General features: G+C 41.5%; 1 long non-coding RNA gene across 1 annotated transcript; it reads left to right on the top strand.

Annotated features, from left to right (window-relative positions):
- Window positions 1-14,732: 14,732 nt before the first annotated feature.
- On the top strand, window positions 14,733-17,779 carry LOC306839618. Its single transcript, XR_013781221.1, has 4 exons — window positions 14,733-14,850; window positions 15,642-15,673; window positions 16,775-16,958; window positions 17,066-17,779. It is a non-coding gene; the product is annotated as an uncharacterized lncRNA (long non-coding RNA).
- The last annotated feature ends 2,131 nt before the right edge of the window (window positions 17,780-19,910 follow it).

Below are 19,910 nucleotides of genomic sequence, written 5' to 3'. Positions count from 1 at the left end.
TTATACTGTTGTGACACCTCACATATCGTGTTTCTCTTCAAACATGGTCATATCTTCTCAGAATAAATCTAGTCTGCTAACAGCAAAATCATCTCTACAAGATGTAACCAAACTGAACGTATTCACAGAAATTCGTACTATCATCATGTGTCATGTTAATGTTTGAACCACATCATTGAAGGTCAACATGGATTCTCTCACTTTCATTATCCAAACCTTTCACTCCTGTTTGTCTTTTCACCATATTACCCTGCTAAAACATGACAGAGCAGCTGCAGAGTAAACAGCCTTTATGAAAAGTCTAACCCGGCCTAATGAACCCTTACAAGCCTTTCTCCTGATCATGAGAGTCTGGATCAGCTCATTTTTTTGTCGGCATGCGAGAAACGCTGCGCTTCAATTAGAGTGAGTTAAAGGAAAGGATGAAACGCCCCAACAGTCTGCTTCTCTTTTATTCACAGAAGAATACGATTGCATGAGATGAGGCAGTATTATGTTCAAAGCCACCCATCTGGTCAGAGCACAAGTCTAATTCTCTGCATTCAAATGAAACTTTATTCAAGTGTTTACCTACTATTCATGGATGAAGGTAGTGGGGATAAGAGTTGTGGGATGTGGTAAAGAGACCCAAACGAACGACTCAAAAGGCAGAAGCAGTTTCACAATCCGTTTAATGCAAGCAGGGTTCGGTACACGGTAATCAATCCAATCAGGCAGAGGTACAAGAACGGCGGGCAGGAATCAGAAGTCAAAAACACACGAGGTCAGAACAAGAAGGCTAAACAGAAGAATGCTGGTAACGCTGCTGGCACAGACTGAGGGGAAGGCAGACATTAACCCTTGTGTGGTGTTCGGGTCTGTGGGACCCGTTTTCATTTTTTATTAAAAGAAAAATGACACAATTAATTAATTTTTCAAACTGAGACTCACTGACTTTGGCTCATTTTCTGTGAAGAATATATATCAGAATACATATTTAATGACCACACACCATACACCCCCCCTACACATTTCTATTACATCTTATAGATAGATAATAGATAATAGATAGATAATAGAAGTGTGGAAATTGATGTTCTGTGTACCACAGACAGAACATCAGAGGGTCAAATGTGTGAGAAAATGAGAGCAGACAGTGTTGACAAACTATGTTGCAACCTTGTGTGGGAACCAACGGTGCAGAAACACAAAAGACGCAGACCTGCAAACCTGCAAAGTAATGTACAAAGATCTGGGCTGCCTGTAATGTCACTTCCTCATATGCTTGGAACTTACAAGTCTACACAGGGAAACCTGATGGAGGAGCAACCGAGAAAAACCAAGGAATGAGAGTTGTCCTCGACATGTCTCAGGGACTCAGTGGACACAACATCACATGCGACAATTTGTTTTACCTCGCATGAAAAGCCACAAAATGCAACGGATCCATCAGACCCACAAACACTGGCTGAGTAACAACAATATGAACATTAAAGGGTTAAATACTGAACAGGGGGTGGAGTTAACAAGACACAGGTGAGACACATCAGGTAATGAGCAGACCGGGAAACACTGGGGGAAGGGCAAGCAGCCAACAGACCTGAAACAAGACACGGGGTGAGTATCAAAGTAAAACACAAACACAAGACATGATACACGAGGGAAACAGAAATAAACAGAACACTTAACAGGATGAAGGGATATGGGTTAATGGATGAACATAACATAGCATGACCCACAGCTGAGGGATGAAAGTTAAGGTGGAAAGATAAAGGGATGCAAGCTAGAATGAAGCGATGTGGGATAAGGGTTAGAGACCGACTGGTGACCGGAGGAGGTGGATACGACGTGAGGAAACCAGAGGGGTCAAGACTCCTCTGTGTGAGTGTGTGAGACACTTCTTCCTCGCTCTCTGTGGAGTCTTTGTGGATCCTGTATTTAGATAAGAAAAAGAGAAGTGAAGAAACAGAGGAGTTTGGGTGCGGGATGTGAAATCAGTGTCAGAGGAATGAGAGTGATTAAGGCATGCTTCAATATGTACGGAACTGAAATGGGTTTTGTTTGAGGTGGGGGTCCATGTTCCTGAACCAAGTTTTAAAAATATATTCAGTCAGTGACACTGTTAAAGACGGTGTTAGGAAACAGTTGGAGCAGCAACGTTGTAGTGTGAGAGTTTACACGCCTCCATGCGCTGTAAGGAATTGAGCAGAAGCTTCTGCTCAGCACAGATGGAAATGTTTCTCAAAACACTGAACCAGTAGCCAAAATCACAAACAGGAACCACGTTTTCACCCAACACACAGCAAGGACTTTTTGCTTTTTGCTTAATCTTTCACTGTGCCATATTGCAGAGTGTCTTTAGCTGTTTTCACATTAAACTTCTGAAAATATCTCGATCCTGTCAGGAAGAATACACTGACAAACAGAACACTTAATGCAGCTGTTTAATAACGTAACGTGATCCCATTAGCTCGAGGTGAATTCTCCAGAGAATTTAGTGCTGCTTTTTCAGATCAGCTCACTCAGACTTTTTGCAGAAACTCCGGATGAAGTCAGAGCGAAAAAAAAGTGTCTTTTTACGTTCACACATGCAGCATCTTTCTGCAAATGTTCTGCTAAGGATGAAAGCCTTAAAAGTCTCGTCAGCAGTCGACAAAGGCAACTGACCTGAAACAGCCAAAATTGTTTTAAAGAAAGTCTCCAGGGCTACAACGCAAGTTACAAAAAATATAGGCAGTGGAGTTTCCATTCCACACAAATATGTGAAAATGAATATGTGAATGAAAATGCTCACTGAAGTTATTTAGATTGCATGTAAAGTACAGTACGTACAGTTTGGAAGCAGGAAGATTTATAAAACTATGCTGGTTTGTAACAATACTTTGAATTATGTAATGTGTTACCAAGGCCACTTACGTCTCTGCAGAGTCCATCATCCCTCGCTCATCTTCACTTGAGAAATCACACTGTGTACCCGACATTGTCCCTGACATATTGTCCTGAATACATCTGAATAACTTGTCATGGCAGCTTTACGACAAGTGAACTCTTCCTCAAGAGAGGAGCCGCACTATTTCTGACTCTCTGACATCTTTTTTTACCTCCATCTCCCAGGTTTGTGAAGTCATAAAATGTATTTCAAAAAAAGGTTGGAAAGGACCCAGAAAACATTTGCTAAGCGTGTTGTTCTTAATCCATTATCAGGAAGACCCAGGATGCACGTGGAGTAAGTTGAATCCAAAATAGACTGCTGTTTCTGTGTGTAGGAAGCAGCTCATTATAACGCTTCACTTAAAATCATTACGATATCACCTAGAGGCCACATGTGTCAGCATGACACTTAGCAGGTCCAAATAGCCTCTGGGTGTGAAAAGTGAAGCCAAAGGTGAAGTGTATAAAACCGGCATTATTCCTAACGACCTGCAGGTCATATTAAAAATTCTGCCAATCTGAATGTCACAGAGAATAATATTTTTTCAGTGTATGTATCCACCGGGTTTTTCTGCAGCAGGCAGTTCTGGGATACTCTCTGAGTTAGCACCTAGTTGGTGAAGATATTCAAGTGTTAAGAAACTAAAGAATCTTGGAAACCATCTGCTATTGTCTGGTGATGATATATGGCTCTGGCTCTGGCACTGACGGCAAATGATATGTGGTAAAACGATGAACGACTTCCAGCCAAGTCTTCCTTTTTTCCGCTGGCTGCATTTTGTGTGCTCAGATCAAAAGTGAGGTGTCCCTCAGCAGATTCCAGGAAGTGAACTCGCACCTCTCCAACACGAGAACAATTTCCAGACTTGACCTGCATTCAGATTTAAACCAGAACCTCTCCTGTTCCCAGGTCAAGTCCCCACAGACTGAACTACGATTGGCCTTAGGTCTAGTTACAATCTTTTACACATGGGTGTAGCACAGTGGTGTAGTGCAGCGTATGTGCAGGTATATGAAGTATTAGTTTTCAGTCTCCAAAGGGTACACCCATTTCTAAATCTCCTCTGATTGCTCTACTGATTTATTGACAGTATTCTGCATTTTTTTTCCCTGATGTTGAAGGGATGACTTTCCTTAATCCATCTCTAATTTGCTAGTACACTCAAGCAGAATATGTAGGAGTAGTCTTACATGTCACTGTTTATAGCAGAGGCTGTTTATCCTCTCTCGACAGGCCATTTGGGGAAAAAATTGGGGAAGAAATTAATTGCATACCCACTTCTTTAGGCACCACTACACCATCAATAAGTAACCATTTATACCGAGACCTTTAGTCAGAATACATTTTTTATATAAAGTCCTCTTTTGTGATTTAGTCAAATTAATAAATTAAATTATTTCCCCTTGAACATCAGGTAGAAAACGAGTTATTTTTCTTGAATAAAAAAATAAGTTGTATGGAGCATTATAAGAGATGCTGTTTGTGTTTACAATGATCATTTACTTGCACATCTACATTTTATTCTTCAGTTTGTCCTTTTTAAATGTGATGATCTATGTATAGGAACTGTGCTTCTGCTTCTCTCCCTTAAAATATCTGTCCAGGGTGATTAAAAGGACTTTAAATGCTTTTGAAGATTCTTTAAAAAGACTGACAGGAGAGCCTGGTAAGCTCTCATATTCTTCAGAGCTGATGAGATGACAGTCTCTCCTCTTTATCCTAATCCTGGAAACATCCTGCGAGCATAATATTCAAAGTTTGAAGAGAATTCAAAGTTAAGATTCTGCTGCTTTTATTTTCTCCTATAAATAATACCAAACTTTGATTACTGTCACGTCAACTACATCACCTGATGATGTTCATCATTTGTCACAAAGGCTCCTGGAACAACCCATTGATCTGATGCCTCAATTAGCAGAAAGACATCATTTGTCTTTGTCTTCTAAAATCGTTACATATCCCTGTTGAGAAATGAGACTGTTTTATGGTGTAACAATATCAGGTACATACTGCAGGGTGAGATTCTTGGAAAATATCAGTGGAGTTAGCCATTCTAGTCAGATTTAACCATCTTTAGTAACGAGGTAAAACTACAAGAGTGAAAGGCAATCTGAAGTATGATATAATTATAATTTAAGTATAATTTAAAGGTCACATATTCTTCTGCTCTTAAACCAGTTTAAATAAGTCTCAGAGATCCTCCAAATACGTGTGTGAAGTTTCTTGTTCTAAATCCTCTCTGAGGATGTATTTAATCATGCCTATCAACCCCTCTATTTCAGCCAGGCTGTTTCTGTGTCTGTGGCTTTAAATATGTAAATAAGCTATATTGACGCCCCCTCTGTGGAAGACCTCGGGTGGCTCAGTCTTTCTCGCTCCATGTCCTATTGTTAACGGTGAGAAGGCAGACTCAGAGGGCAGAACAAACACCTAGCTGTGGTAGGGTCACCCACCTAGGGGAGGGGCTAGGTGGGTGACCCCCCCACCATCACCAGAGACCAGGTGAGCAAGGAGCTGAAGAGACTCCGCCCCAGGAAGGCAGCAGGCCCAGACAAGGTGTGTCCCAGGATGCTAAAGGCCTGCTCTGCTGAGCTGGGGGAGCCACTTCAGCACATCTTCAACATGAGCCTGCGGCTCGGGAAGGTTCCTGTGCTCTGGAAGACCTCGTGCCTCACCCCTGTCCCCAAGAAGAAGAACCCCAGTGAGCCAGGCGACTTCAGACCAATCGCTCTGACATCCCACGTTATGAAGACCTTCGAACGGCTGCTGCTCCAACACCTCAGACCCCAGGTACAACACGCACAGGATCCCCTGCAGTTTGCATACCAGGCAAAGGTGGGCGTGGACGATGCCATCCTCTATCTTCTACACAGGGCTTACTCTCATCTGGACAAAGGGAGCAGCGTGATGAGAATCATGTTCTTTGATTTCTCAAGCGCTTTCGACACCATCCATCCCCTCCTACTGAGAGACAGGCTGACCGAGATGAGGGTGGACTCGCACCTGGTGAGGTGGATCACTGACTACCTCACAGAGAGACCACAGTACGTCAGAGTTAAGGACTGCACATCTGACACTGTGGTCAGCAGCACCGGTGCACCACAGGGGACTGTGCTCTCCCCCGTCCTGTTCACCCTGTACACCTCGGACTTCCAGTATAACTCTGAGCTCTGCCACATGCAGAAATACTCGGACGACACTGCGATAGTTGCTTGTGTCAGGGATGGACAGGAGGAGGAGTACAGGAGCCTGATCGAGGACTTTGTGACATGGTGCAGTGACAACCATCTGCAGCTAAACACCTCCAAGACCAAGGAGATGGTGGTGGACTTCCGAAGGAAGAAACCACATCTAGAACCGGTTTCCATCGGCGGGGTCGACGTGGAGGTGGTCAGGACCTACGGGTACCTGGGGCTGCAGCTGGATGACAAGCTGGACTGGTCGCCTAACATGGACACTACCTGCAGGAAGGGACAGAGCCGTCTGTACTTCCTGAGAAGGCTGGGGTCCTTCAACATCTGCAAAAAGCTGCTGCAGATGTTCTACCAGTCTGTGGTGTCCAGCGTCCTCTTCTACGCCGTGGTGTGCTGGGGAGGAAGCTGCAAGAAGAGGGACGCAGCACGCCTGGACAGACTGGTGAGGAGGGCCGGCTCTGTGGTGGGCACAGAGCTGGACTCACTGGTGACGGTGGCAGAGAGGAGGTCTCTGGACAAAATGCTCTCCATCATGGACAACACACACCACCCTCTGCACAGCACCTTCACCGGGCAGAGGAGCATGTTCAGCGAAAGACTGCTGTCACAGTCGTGCTCCACGGACAGACTCAAGAACTCTTTTGTACCCCTGGCCATCAGATTGTACAACACTTCACTGTCACGGCAGGGAAGAAGCGCACGGTGATCCCTGGACTCTTTTTTCACTTTTTCTCATTCCTCATCTGCACTGCTGACCTCAGAGTCAGCCCCCAATTTGGACACTGTAATGCATATTGATAGTCACTTTACTGAGCACTGGTCACTTTAAAGATAATCACCCTAATCATGTCTGGTTTCATCCTACTGTTGTGTTATGCTACATCTGTAATGGTTGACATGATCACCCTAATTAGGTCAAGTTTCACTCTATTGTCTTCAACACTTAATGCTAATCTGCTCCCCAATAGTTGGGTACTCAATGATAATCACCCTAACCACTTCTGGTTTCAGGTTATTGTCTAGGACACTTAATGCAAATCACTGCTCCTTTAAGTTGGTGAGCCAATTTACATTCCTGCATTGACTGTTTAACGACTGTTTAACGACTGTACTCACACCTCTGGCACTAACTCAAACACCTCTGTACATGCACATGTAACTAGTTTCTAGAAGGTCAGCACTTTGTTTCTAAGGCTCTTTAACTGTTTACAGGTCTCTTTTAACCAGCACATGTTTTTCTCTCCTCACAGGTTATGTACATTATGCTATATTAGTTTTAAGTCTAATTGCTAATGCTAACTGCACAGGTTTAACATATAATTATGTTTATTCTTAGTCACATAGGGGCTGCTAAATCTTGTTTGGGGGATTATTGTATACAGAGGGGGGGGGGGGGGGGACAGCGGGTGTGTATTGTAACTAATGTCTTGTGTCCTGCCTGTCTGTATACTGCTACTGGATGCCTTGAATTTCCCTCGGGATCAATAAAGTATCTATCTATCTATCTATCTATCTATCTATCTATCTATCTATCTATCTATCTATCTATCTATCTATCTATCTATCTATCTATCTATCTATCTATCTATCTATCTATCTATCTATCTATCTATCTATCTATCTATCTATCTATCTATCTATCTATCTATCTATCTATCTATCTATCTATCTATCTTTGTGATGTCACTGAAGGAAAATCCCAAAATGGTCTGTCTTGAGCACACATTTTCTAAAAAAAGAGGAGCAGGAAGAAGACAGAGAGGATGGACTTTTCTCATAATTGGGGACGAGATGTGTCCCCAGTATGTTTGAAGAAAAGCTAACGTGGCCACATTTTTATATCAGGATGTAATCAGGTTCATTTGTGCCGTAAAGACGTCATTTTCACCTGGAGTGTCATGGGAATCCCCTCACCTTTGGAGCAAACCTGAAGTGGCCAATTGATGAACTGCAGTAATTTAAGAATCTTTAAATAACAATATAATCATAAAAAAATACACAAAATAAAATTTGCATGTCTGCTGAGGGCTTCTGTACACTGTTATTAATGCAAAAACAATTAATCGAACACGCTGAGACAACAACGTCAAACCAATCGATTTTTAATCTGTTTGTTTTCATCTTGAAGATGATCAGGTCCAGTTGTAAATTAATAAATAAAATCTTCGAGGACCTTGAATTAGTTTGTCACAGTGGTGTTGTTTGAGTCCAAGGAGCGACTACACAAGATTAATTCAGCTCCGGTTCTCCCGCATGTCTTCATTTTCCACTGAAGATAAATGGAAATGAGATGCTGCCATCAATAATGTAATTAGTTCAGTGCTGCCACCCTCTGTGTCAGAAAGGATTAACTACAGCGTCTCCTCTCCTGTATACACACCCTGTTTCAGACCTGATCGCAGACTTTATTCACCTCAGAGTTCAGCATAAGAAGGCAGAGGGAATAAGAATGTGAACATTTACATTTCCATCACATCTTAGTTTGCATCCTAGCCCATCACAAGGTTTCCCATTTCATCTCAGACTCCTGGATTTGGCTGCTTCATCAGACAGAGGGGGGTAACAGAGGTTAAAGTAGAACATTTAATCTCATAGACGATAATAAGAATCAACGAATAATAACAACCCAAATCATAACAACGCCACCCACAGAAGAGACACCCAACCAACAACAACGCAACCCCAACAGTAAAAGAACCAAAATAAAAACCTGACCTACATCAAAACCCACACATCAGAAATCAAGCAACATTATAATTTATAAGAACTCAGGCAACACAGGAAGCCTGGCAACTGAGATATTCAGCATGGATGAGCCTCATTTACAGTGTAGATGTTGGATGTTTCTTGTGATGTAGAGACGATAAATCAGGTGTCTGATGAGCGATGAGGGGGAAGGTCACTGCTCTGACTTCTGTACGTACTTGATAGCCACCTTGGGTTAACGAGATGAAATTCATCATTAAGGTTGCGATAAGATTTTTTTGACATTTCAAATCTCAACTCACCATAAAGCTGTGCTTAAGTCCAAAAAATCTGTTGTTTAGCGAGCTCTTGTGGATAATACTTTATAATGATAATAATAATGCATTTTATTTAAAGGCGTCTTTCAAACCCCTCAAGGTCTCCTTACGAAGCAAACATAAAAACAGCAAAGTAACAATTACAAGTATACATTAAAATCCAAAGTTTGATTTGTGGATAGTTTCGGCCCATAACAGAAAAATACAAGTCGAGAAAAAAGTCTATACATGACCTTCAGCTTCTTCTAACTCATTGTTTTGTTTTTGGCGCACAAACAAACATTGACCTTACATAATTAAATTTGACTGTTCTCAGTAAACCTGCTCAACACTGAACAGAACTCAGCTAGTAGAGAAAGCTGAAATATTGCACAATAAAGAGCCAGGAATTTATAATTATTATTCTATATTATCATAGAAGACAAGCTGTTTGCAAAAAACAAACAGATATTGGACATGGACCCATCACACAATGAACCTTAGAGCAGGAAACCTGGAATAATGTCCTGACCAAAAAGTAAAATTCAATGCAATATTTTCACCCACTTCATGGATCTTATGTTAGTTTAAATCAAAGAGAGAGAGCAGACTAAAAGACAGGGGTGAAAAAAAAGGGAAAATGGCAATCAGGCGAAGAATCCGAAGAAATAATAAAACATCCAGGACAACAAAACACAAAGAAACACAAAATGGAATTCAACTGAAGAACAAAAGAGAACAACATGGTCGAATCAAAGAGGCAGAGATAACAAGACAAAACAGGAGAGACTGTTGGCACCCAGGTGAGAAGCAATAAAGGCTGCATGGGCACACAGTCACAAAGACACAAAGAGTGGAAGTTAAGCTACAGACAAGGAAATGAAAATAGAGACAGAAGAACATGAATTAAAAGGCACAGAAAAGGAAAGGCATATAACAGAGGTATTCCTAAAACTAACCAAATGAAATATGTCATAAAATCAAGGGTTAAAAAAGAGGAAATGTGTCAGAAACAAAACAGACATAAAACAAATATCATTTTTATTTCTTTGTTTGTTTAGTGCAACATTTCCACCTCAAAGAGTTTTCAAGAGTGATCCACCGCACACCGGGATTCAGATTGACTTTGAAGTTGAATTCATGCTCCTTCCTGCTTTGTTGCACATGGCGGCTTCCTCTGCTTCAGTCAGTGTTGGATTTCTTACTTTGTTTTTTTGGCCAATTGTAGTTAAAACTGGAGTTCAAACTACATGATAAAACCAGAGACATGTATTCATCTGTCATTAAAACAGAATCAACAGGTTAAACAACTGATAAGGTGGAGAAGTCAGAGCACACATTTAAGGACAAAAATACATTTTCACACACTCAAATGCATGAAAAAAACTTCTCAAGTTCAGATTTAAGTTTTGTCTAAAGAGTCATATTTGTTAACCAGTGCAATTTGATCCATAATAAAACTGGTCAGATCTGTTTCTTTGCATGACAGTAAACTATCTACAGTTGAAATAGAAACACTTAGATCAGTGTTTTATCAAGTTTAGATTTTTGCACTAGTCGCCATTTGACAGTTTGGCGACCTCTCCGTTGGGTATGTCTTAGTGTGTTGGCTGGCGGTGTGCGAGTGTGTCATGTGTTATTACTGTCTGCTCGCTGACGGCAGAAAGAAGACCACAGCTGCAGCTGTCAGCCAACGAGATCTCGAGGTTATTACAGCAAACATCCTGGGAAACAGCCTGCCCTGCTCACACCGACAATCTGTCAGTCCTGACCCAGCCGAGAGGGTCCACACGCCCGCTGCCCTGACCCTAGTCCACCCTTCGATTCTGGGAAATATCTGACATATCTGACTGTTCATTTAAATACATTCTGTATTAATTAACATATCTCTAACTAGTAAGCTAATGAGGTCTGGTGCCAGGAAGCTGAGGTTTGATAATCACCTCTTGTTTGTTTGTAATGACTAATAAGTTTGTGTCAGACGAGAGGATTTAAAACATGCATCACTCTCTGCACGTGTGCATGGTTTAGACGTATTATTCTGACCACAGGGGGCGCCGAGATGGACACACAATGACAGTCCACAGTAGTTTTGTTCTCCAGTTAAAGAAAAGTTTCCTGCAAGGTGACCCTGTCTTTTAAAGTCAGAGTATTGACGCCCAGCAAACCTCCATCGGACTGTGTCGTCCTAACCTCGGCCGTCCTCGTTCATGCACAGCCTGCATGGACAAGAGGAACGCAAGGAATACAAAGGAGAAATCCTTCCTGCATGTAATCCCATATGCTCTTTTGTAAAGCGTCTGGAGATAATACTCGTTAAGAATTTAGAGAAATTTTACAGCTCGATTTTGTGCAACCTTTGTGGCCTCCTTTCAGCACAGTTTCAGACAATCATTATCTTTTATGTGAATTATCAAGTCTGGAAAAAAAAGGCATTTAGAGTTGCTTCTAAAAATAGACTGAACTGTTTCCCCAAGAACTCTTGCTTTAGTTTCACTCGCAGCCACAGAGACGAGACCGTAGATATATGAGGTGTTAATGAACTGTAAATGACAGAGCAGGTGTTTCTCTTTGTTTTACACAAAGATGGCCTGAGAATGAATGTGAGAGTCTCCCCGCAGGGACGAAATGAGAGGATCAGAGGCTGGGATGGTTGGATAATCATGGCCTCTTCATATTTAATTGCTGCATAAAGGCAGACCATTTTTAGCTCCTCCGTCAGCAGTTTAGCCGCGGTGCATGTGTGGACGTGTGTTTTCACTCTGGTCGTTCATGCCACCATTCTTTAATCAGCAGTGATTGTAATGCACTTCAACACATCTCAGACGGCTCCAGTGTTGTTACCTTAACAACAATCCTGTTTGGAAACTACAATATACGGTAGTAAGTGAAATGAAATACAGTCATGTGAAAGTATCATGGTTTAGTTTTTATTTCAGAGTTTGAGTTCTGTTATTATTCTCTGTTTTCTGTTGAGTGTTTCTTACTGTTCAGTCTTTAGTGCTTCCTGTTTTATTTTGGAGTTCTGGTCTTGTTTCCTGCCCCTCTGTGTCTTCCTGAGTCTTGATTATCCTGACTGTCTTCACCTGTCTCATTAGTCTCACCTGTGTTTGATTACCTCGTCTATTAAGTCTCAGTGTTTCTTGCCCTCTGTGGCGGTTCGTTGTCTGCTGTAGTTTGTTGGTGTTTGATGTTCGTTCATGTTTCGATGTTTCCTCGTGGCTCCCAGTTTTTTCCTGATGGACTTTGTGTTTTTCGTAAGTTACTTTGTTTTGCCTTTTTCAGTTTAAATAAATCATTTTTTGTTTCTGCACTCAGCTCATCCTGTCTGTTCGATGCATCCATCTTGACAGAAACGTTTCTTGAAATCTCGTTGGGTAACGGTCTGAGTTTTGAAGTCTGCTCAGTGATTCTGAGATATGAGATAAAAACAACACCGTCAGCTCTAAATGCTAATTTAATGTTTTCAGAGCTACTGACGGAGGCGGAGTGATACATAATGTGAAAAGTCCCAATGATGTTCTCCTTTATCGTCTCTCATGGAGCGCCTTTTGTCCAATCAGAATACACGATTACAACTAACTGTTGTACATTATAAATGTTGTCTGATCTTGCAGGTCTTTGTGAAAAGAGAGCTTGTTGTGAATAAAGGAAACCAGGTGGCTCAGTCTGTAGAGGATTGGGTTGAGAGACAAAAGGTTGCCAGGTCAAGTCCCAGAGCAAACCAAGTCTGAAAATGCACTTCTTGAGCACTGCAGAGGTGCTCTTGAGCAAGGCACCAAACCCCCTCCATCGGCTCAGGAGCACTCGCTGTGGGCAGCCTCCTCACTATAGTGTCATGTCCATAGCATCCTGTTTGTGCGTTTATATTTTAGCATAGCATGTCTCAACACCAGAGTGTATTAGTTAATATAAGTATAAGTTATCTAAAGTGTTTTCTTCATGAGATTATTTGTTAGACATTAGTGCAGAGACTCATTGACTGCAGAGGATAGATGGAGAACAGATAGGTGATCATTCGGATCTTAAAAAGAATTAACAAAGCAAATAAAACACATTTTTATTTAGAACATGAATCTTTCATGGATTTCTCTTCTCTTTTTTTTAAAATCTTCTTTAACAGATAAATATGGTGTCTCCGCGCCAGTCAAAGAAATCCCTCCATCTGTGCTCTGCGCTAACACTCCTCCTCCATCCGTCTGCATGTATGGACTATCATGACTCCACTAACCCGCTGGCCTTTTCAAGAGAGCTTCACGGATCGATAAAACGTTATTCAATGGTCATGTTGGCGTTCAAAGAAACAGCGAGGGACCTTTTATTGGTAATATACAAGACCATAAAGACTCCTGAATAATTTAGGAGCGGTTTGAGGATTTAAAAAAAAAAAAAAAATGTAATTGTCAATTCAAAGTCTTGGCTCCATATCACAGCAAGAGTATTTCTTCTGTCAGGCCTCTGTGTGTGGAGGATTCAATGGCAGAGATTTGTAAATGAAAACATGAGTCATGGTGTGGCATTTGAACAGGAAGCCTGTGTTTGTGCTTCACACCAGGTGAACGGCATAATGAGATGTGTATCGAGCAGATAAAAGCTATCCTCCTCGTCCAGAGACATTATTATCTGCGGTCTACAGGAAGACTGAGCACTTAGACCAGAACGAGTCGGGATCTATTTCCTGTAAGTTTCGTGGAAGTGCTCTGCGTGTTTGTCCCTCTGAACATCAGTGGAAGCACTCTGAAGGAGACCTGGGAGCGATGAAGCCGGTGCTGGCTCTCACTCTCCGGGATAATGACTCATCTCGCGTTAATGAACCTCTCTGAGACGTACTTGTCTTAATAAATGAGCAGTGCAGCCAAGCTGAGTCGCTTCCTCGTGACAATAGAACTGCCAAGAAATTTAAAAGACAAAACTAGTCAGCATCACAAGCTGCCTGTCATCTCCCTTTAATAAAGTCCTTAACACATTTATCCGAACCTTATTATTTCAAAATAAAAATGTTTACATATAAAATGTTTTTTCTGGAAAAAGCATGAAACAGTTTATTAGTTTACATGTTCACGCTGCATGTTGGCCTTTGCCCCTTGTCCCCGATTCTGTTTTTGGAAGGGGATGGGGGCTCAAAAATCTCAGGTCTGCTTTTTTTTCCTCTTTTAAACAGATGATGTGGTTCAATTGGCTTCTTCAGACTGTGACCTCCAGCTGGCAGGTTAGCAGCCGATTGTAAAGCTGGGACGCGGGTCAGCACCTCCAAAGTCTCAGGCCACGGGCTTCGACCACAAAAGAGAGCTCCCTCTGGTTCGGCCGCGAGTCTTTGCCACAAGTAAAGGAGTTCAAGTATCTCAGGGTCTTGTTTGGGAGCGAGGGTTATTGTATGTGGAGGGGAAAAGGGAGTCGAACTCAGCTCCAACCCTCAGCTGTTGTCATGAGTTTGGGGAAGTAACCGAAAGGGCAAGATAAGACACAAAGGGCTGAAAAGCTCGACTCCAGAGGCTGATCTCAGCCTTAGAGAGAGAGAGGGACGAGCTCAGACACCAGGAGGAGAAGAGCCACTTCCCCTTCACATATTGAGCCCGTTGAGGTGGTTTGAGCACCTGATTAGGATGCCTCCAGGACACCTATCATTTGTGTATGCCCAAATGATAGGAGACTTTGGGGAAGACACAGAGCTCATTGGAGGGATTATATTTTCAATCTGGCCTGAGAACGCCTCCGAGTTCACCTGAAGGAGCTCGGATCTCGGGTGAGACACGTCAATAGAAGTATTGCTTTTGCTCTTGTTTTTGCACCTTGTGCACCATTTGGTACTGGAAGGTGCTATACAAATAAAATTTGATTGATTGACTGATTGATCATCCTGCAAGTTAATTTTTTCTTAAATTGGGCAAAAAAGTTTTGCCAATGCTGTGGTGACAACCCACTTTTTGTGAATCTTTTAAATGAATTGTCTTTGACATTTTTTCCCCATGCCGAAGCCTCTACTTTTCTGATGCATGGAGTTAAAAAAGTTACAGACGTTTTTATCTGTCTTGAGAATCGTGAAGACGGCTCTGAGTGCTTGACGAGTGCAGCACACGCTCACCCAGAGTCCGTGTCACTGCGCTCTGCTCTAATAACTGTCTCCCCTTTGTACAGCCATCTCTCCTCTTCAGACTCTCCTGCTGAAAAGAGCCACTCACTGTTGTTATTGAATCTGCACACACATCCTCAGAAGCTGCACTCACTTCTTCACCTTAAACTTACACCGTCTTCAGTTTAAGATTTTAACAAAGCATTTACACTAACATACACACACGTGATCAATTTAATGGATTTTAAATTGATCTATGCTAACAGCTTCAATGCTCCCGCCTGTCAGTCACATCAGCCAGGTCTCTTATGATGCACAACACTCGGCCTAAATAAAATCCAAACCAGTGTGTGGCATGATTTGGTTTTCAGAATTTTGATTTCTTGTTTTAGTTGAATTATGCCCGGGTGTTTCTTGTTTCTCTTGTGTGTTAATGTTTCCACGTTTGGTCTTTAGTGTTTCAGATTGTTCTCTGTGCTCTAGTGAGTATTGTGTGGTGAGTTCTCTGTGTGTTTCCCTCCTGTCTGATTGTCTGCACCTGTGTAACGATTCTCACCTGTGTTGATCACCTCTGTGTTTATTCAGCCTCTGTGTTTCTTCTCCTCTGTGTCAGTGTGTTGTAGTTTGTCAGTTGAAGGAGAAGGTTAACCTTCATTGATCCCCCAATGGGGGAAATTTGGGTGTTACAGCAGCTCCAAAAAACAGTAAATCAGGGAATATAAACAGCATAAATAACAAAAAGTAAAAAAAAGAACTGCTATGAGCAAGTTTACATTAATTAAATAAAGAGGTTAAAAAAAAGGTCAGGTATCTCCCGGTGCTCTCGTGGTTTACCTCGTTTCTCTCCTTCTGGATTTTTTGTTGGGTTTTGGTGACTTTTGCTTGGACACTTTTTGTAAGAAGTTTTGTTTGCCTTTTTTTGTTCATTAGATGTGTTTTAATTTAATCTGCAATAGGGTCCAGTTCTCTGGGTTTTTTTTAAGCTGTGACCTGGTGATTCCAGAGTAATTAGGAATCATTAACATAACATCATAAATAATAGAACACCAAAAATACAGTAAATGTAAACATTTTTTCTTTTTTCAAAGTTCACATAGATATAAGCTTGAGTTTAGAAAATTAAAGATAGTCGTTGTCTTTCGGTGTCTTTCGGTGACTTTCACTGACAAATGCTCAATGCTTCGCAGCCTGAGACTGGGCGCTGTCAGATGAAGGGTCCTTTAGAGAGTCATTGCAAACTTTGCACATTTTAAGCAACTGTGGTGCCTTAAGTATGTCAGCCCTCAGAGCCAATTTTTGCTATAGAAACAGGATTCAATATTGTTTGATTTTTACAAGTACAGTATCGAAGTTTCATGACAACTCTGAATAGTTATGTGTCACTCTGAATCATACCAGAAGTTCCACTGTGAGTTATATGTTTCACTGTTAAAAGGAAGCATTTTTCATCTGAAGACACAATTTACACAAGTACAGGCCAAGATCAGCAAAGTGGTTCGACACACCCCTTTGTCCACAGGGGTTGCCAAGATTGACACAGAATGATCGACACTCAGAGGCTTTCACTGAACCTATTCTAAGCTGGTAATTTCCACAGGCAGTGTGTTTGACTGAGGGAAAGTACAGACACATCCACATCCTCCAGAAAGATATCAGGCATCATGCATGAGGGGAGAAGCCATTGCAGTTTTTGAGATGAGCTGGTTGAACAGATGTACAAACAGACGAAGGGCCAGATGGAGGCAGATGGAAAACCTCTGCTGCTGCTTAAGGCTAAAAATGTCAGTAATCAAACTGTACTGTATGACTTTAATAATTAAACCAGAGGTGAGAGACACTCGGCTGATTGCTGAATAAATGTATGTGCTTGTCTGTCCCAAGACTAAAGGTGAAGAATGATTGGCTGGATGGCCCTGGCCTGGATTGGGAGGAATGTGGAGCACCGTGACCTGGCTCCCTTTGAGTCGGCGTGACCCGTGGAAACACCAGGACGATTTCACGAACAAACACCTCTCATTACTTTTATGGCATCACATGCAGCAACAGGATCCAGGCTGCACACATACACGCCTATAGATGTTGCAAACATGTCCTGGTATGTTTAAAACGACACATGCAACAATAGAACTAAAATAAAAACAGAAGTAGACAGACCTATGTTGATCTGTTTACCCAATGATGACTTACCATTCATTCATTCAGGCTGATCGCTACATGGTGAGCTGCACAGCTTTATCAAGCTACTGCAGGTATTCAACAGGAAACACTGTGTTAGACTGCTATGAAATAAAGTCAGGCCATTTTCTGTAAGGGCGTCGTGTTCCTTCAACTATTCATCAGACAGAAAGGTTAGCTATCTTATATTATTATTATTATTTATCACCAGTAATGGGTGGACTGCAACTAATTCATTGAAGCAATCTTCTACCTAACTTGATAATCAACCACTGTGATAAATGCTGCTTTTAAGTGCTGCTCGGGTGGAAGTCGTTTTTCACAGCAAAATATAACTGTTAAAATTCATATTTGAGCAAAAAGTTGATGTGAGATACGAGAATTAATACAATACATTTACAAAACATATTTTATCCCCAGGTGATATCAATTCTAACTTTAAGTCGATCCTTTTCTCAGTTTCTGAGTTGTTGTTCCGACTTGAGCAGCTGTTTATGTGTTTTTCTGATGAGCCTGACACCAAATATAAGCACCAACATTTCTATTTTTTTTCGTGATTTATTCTTTTATTTTACATTCCCATGTTTGAAGATTTCAATTGGCCGTCACTTTAGCACCAACATTTCTATATATAAAGAAAAAGGAAGTATCTGGTATTAGAAGAGGTCTGGTCTCCGTTTGTGGCGTCGACCTATCGTGTGTCAGCAGGCTTCGGTGTATGTGGGAAAAGAATCCGTGTGGAGAGCAAGAACAGGTGGAGCTCAGTCAGCTGTGATGACATCCCGGCTCCCATAGGTGCTAATCTGACGATTGATTTATCTCTGTACAAACATCTGCATGCATGTGCAGCTAGCAGTCCATGCTATATCAAACACTTTACCCTCAGCAAAAAATCTGCTTGCTGCTATGTCGCAAGTACCAATCAGTATTAAGATTTCTTGACTTCCGATAGTGCAACACAAATTAACAAACAAACGTAGTTTTCTTCTCCTCTTGAGGTCATCTTGACTTTTTACCTTTTTTTATAAAGTTGCATCATCGTGTTGTTATTTCAGTAAATTTAGATGGTAAATTACAAGAAAACATTTTTTATTTTCAGGTTTATACTGTACTGCTGAGTGAAGCCTCTGTGTAACTTATCATATACGGTTTAACTGAGACTCACCACAAACCGATGTGCAGGCGCTCCTTAGAGGATTTGATAAACCAGGAAACCACTGAAGACTTTTCTAAAAAGAGGACCACCTCGTTATTTGATCCTAATGCACAGTCGCTTCTTAAGTTAGCACGCTAACAGCTCTCTGACAATGTGAAACGTTGGCCATCGTTCCTTGACGAATATTTTGCCATCACGTGATCACATGATTTTCTTTTGGACAACCATTTCATGTTGATGCTTTAGAGTTGGCATTGCCAGAAGCTTCTTCTGTTCTTCATAAGTGAGCACATTTGGATGAGAGGGAGGAGTAACAAAGGGTTTGTCGAATGCTAATTCATAAACGTTAACGTTTGTGGTGTTACAGACTGGGGCTTGCCTTCACATATGTTCTGAGCTGTGGGTGAACCAAGTGATCCCGACACTTAAAATAACTGCTGTTGTCATTATAGCTGTCTATGGGGGGGCAACCACAACCCTGACTCCCATGCACAGCCGTCACAAATAAATCAATGAACATGAAACACTAAGGGAGCTAATATGTCTCCTCAGTCTCAACTCTAACTGATGTGTGCTTAAAATAGGCCTGAAATAGGCAGTGACATGCTTTGCATTGATCATTTATGGTTGAATATGCAAGAGTAGAAAAAGAGAGGCCGACTGCGATTAAGAGAGTGGACAGTTAGATCTTTGTGTCATTGTTTTGAAGGTGTCTGCATGCAGACAGTTTCAGTAAAAGCCTTATTTGTACTGTTTTAAAAATGACAGACACAGGAAATACTAACAAAAACATGTAAAGAAAACTTCTCCAAAAGGCTCCAGCAAGACACACCTGCCACTCACAGAGGCAATGCATCTAATTTGGCAAATCTTAAACTATAATGATGATTCATATACAATCTGGACAGGATCAACAAAGAGATGAGACATCACTTTTCTCACATTTCATTCAAGCAACTTGTTGATAAAAGCAAGTGTGGTACAAATGTGTGATTACTTCTGTTGGGTTTTTTTTTTATCCACAAATTGAGAAAATGTAAATTCATGTCTGTGATGAAGTGTGGGCAGTTAAACGATCTACAATAATCGACATCACAAGCGGACTATCATGAAGGCAGCAGTCCACTTAAGGCCCCTGTGGATGTTATTAACCTCGAGGTTATGTCTGTGAAAATGAAAAGAAAGTTTCCGACTTTCATATGAAGCATATTAAAGTCCGAACAACAATTTGAAACTGTCATGCCCACTCTCAACCATGCAGCCTCCGTATTTAAACCTCATGAACCCTCGTCATGCAGGTGAGTCTGTCCAAGGGAAAATAAGAGGAAAGTAACACACCAAGCAGCAAAACTCTGGTGTTGATAAATGAAGCCAATAAATTAGTGCAAAAAAAACAACAACT

Source organism: Symphodus melops, assembly GCF_947650265.1.
Source record: "Symphodus melops genome assembly, chromosome: 18".
NCBI classification, from domain to species: domain Eukaryota; kingdom Metazoa; phylum Chordata; class Actinopteri; order Labriformes; family Labridae; genus Symphodus; species Symphodus melops.
This window is presented reverse-complemented; position numbering and strand designations above follow the sequence as displayed.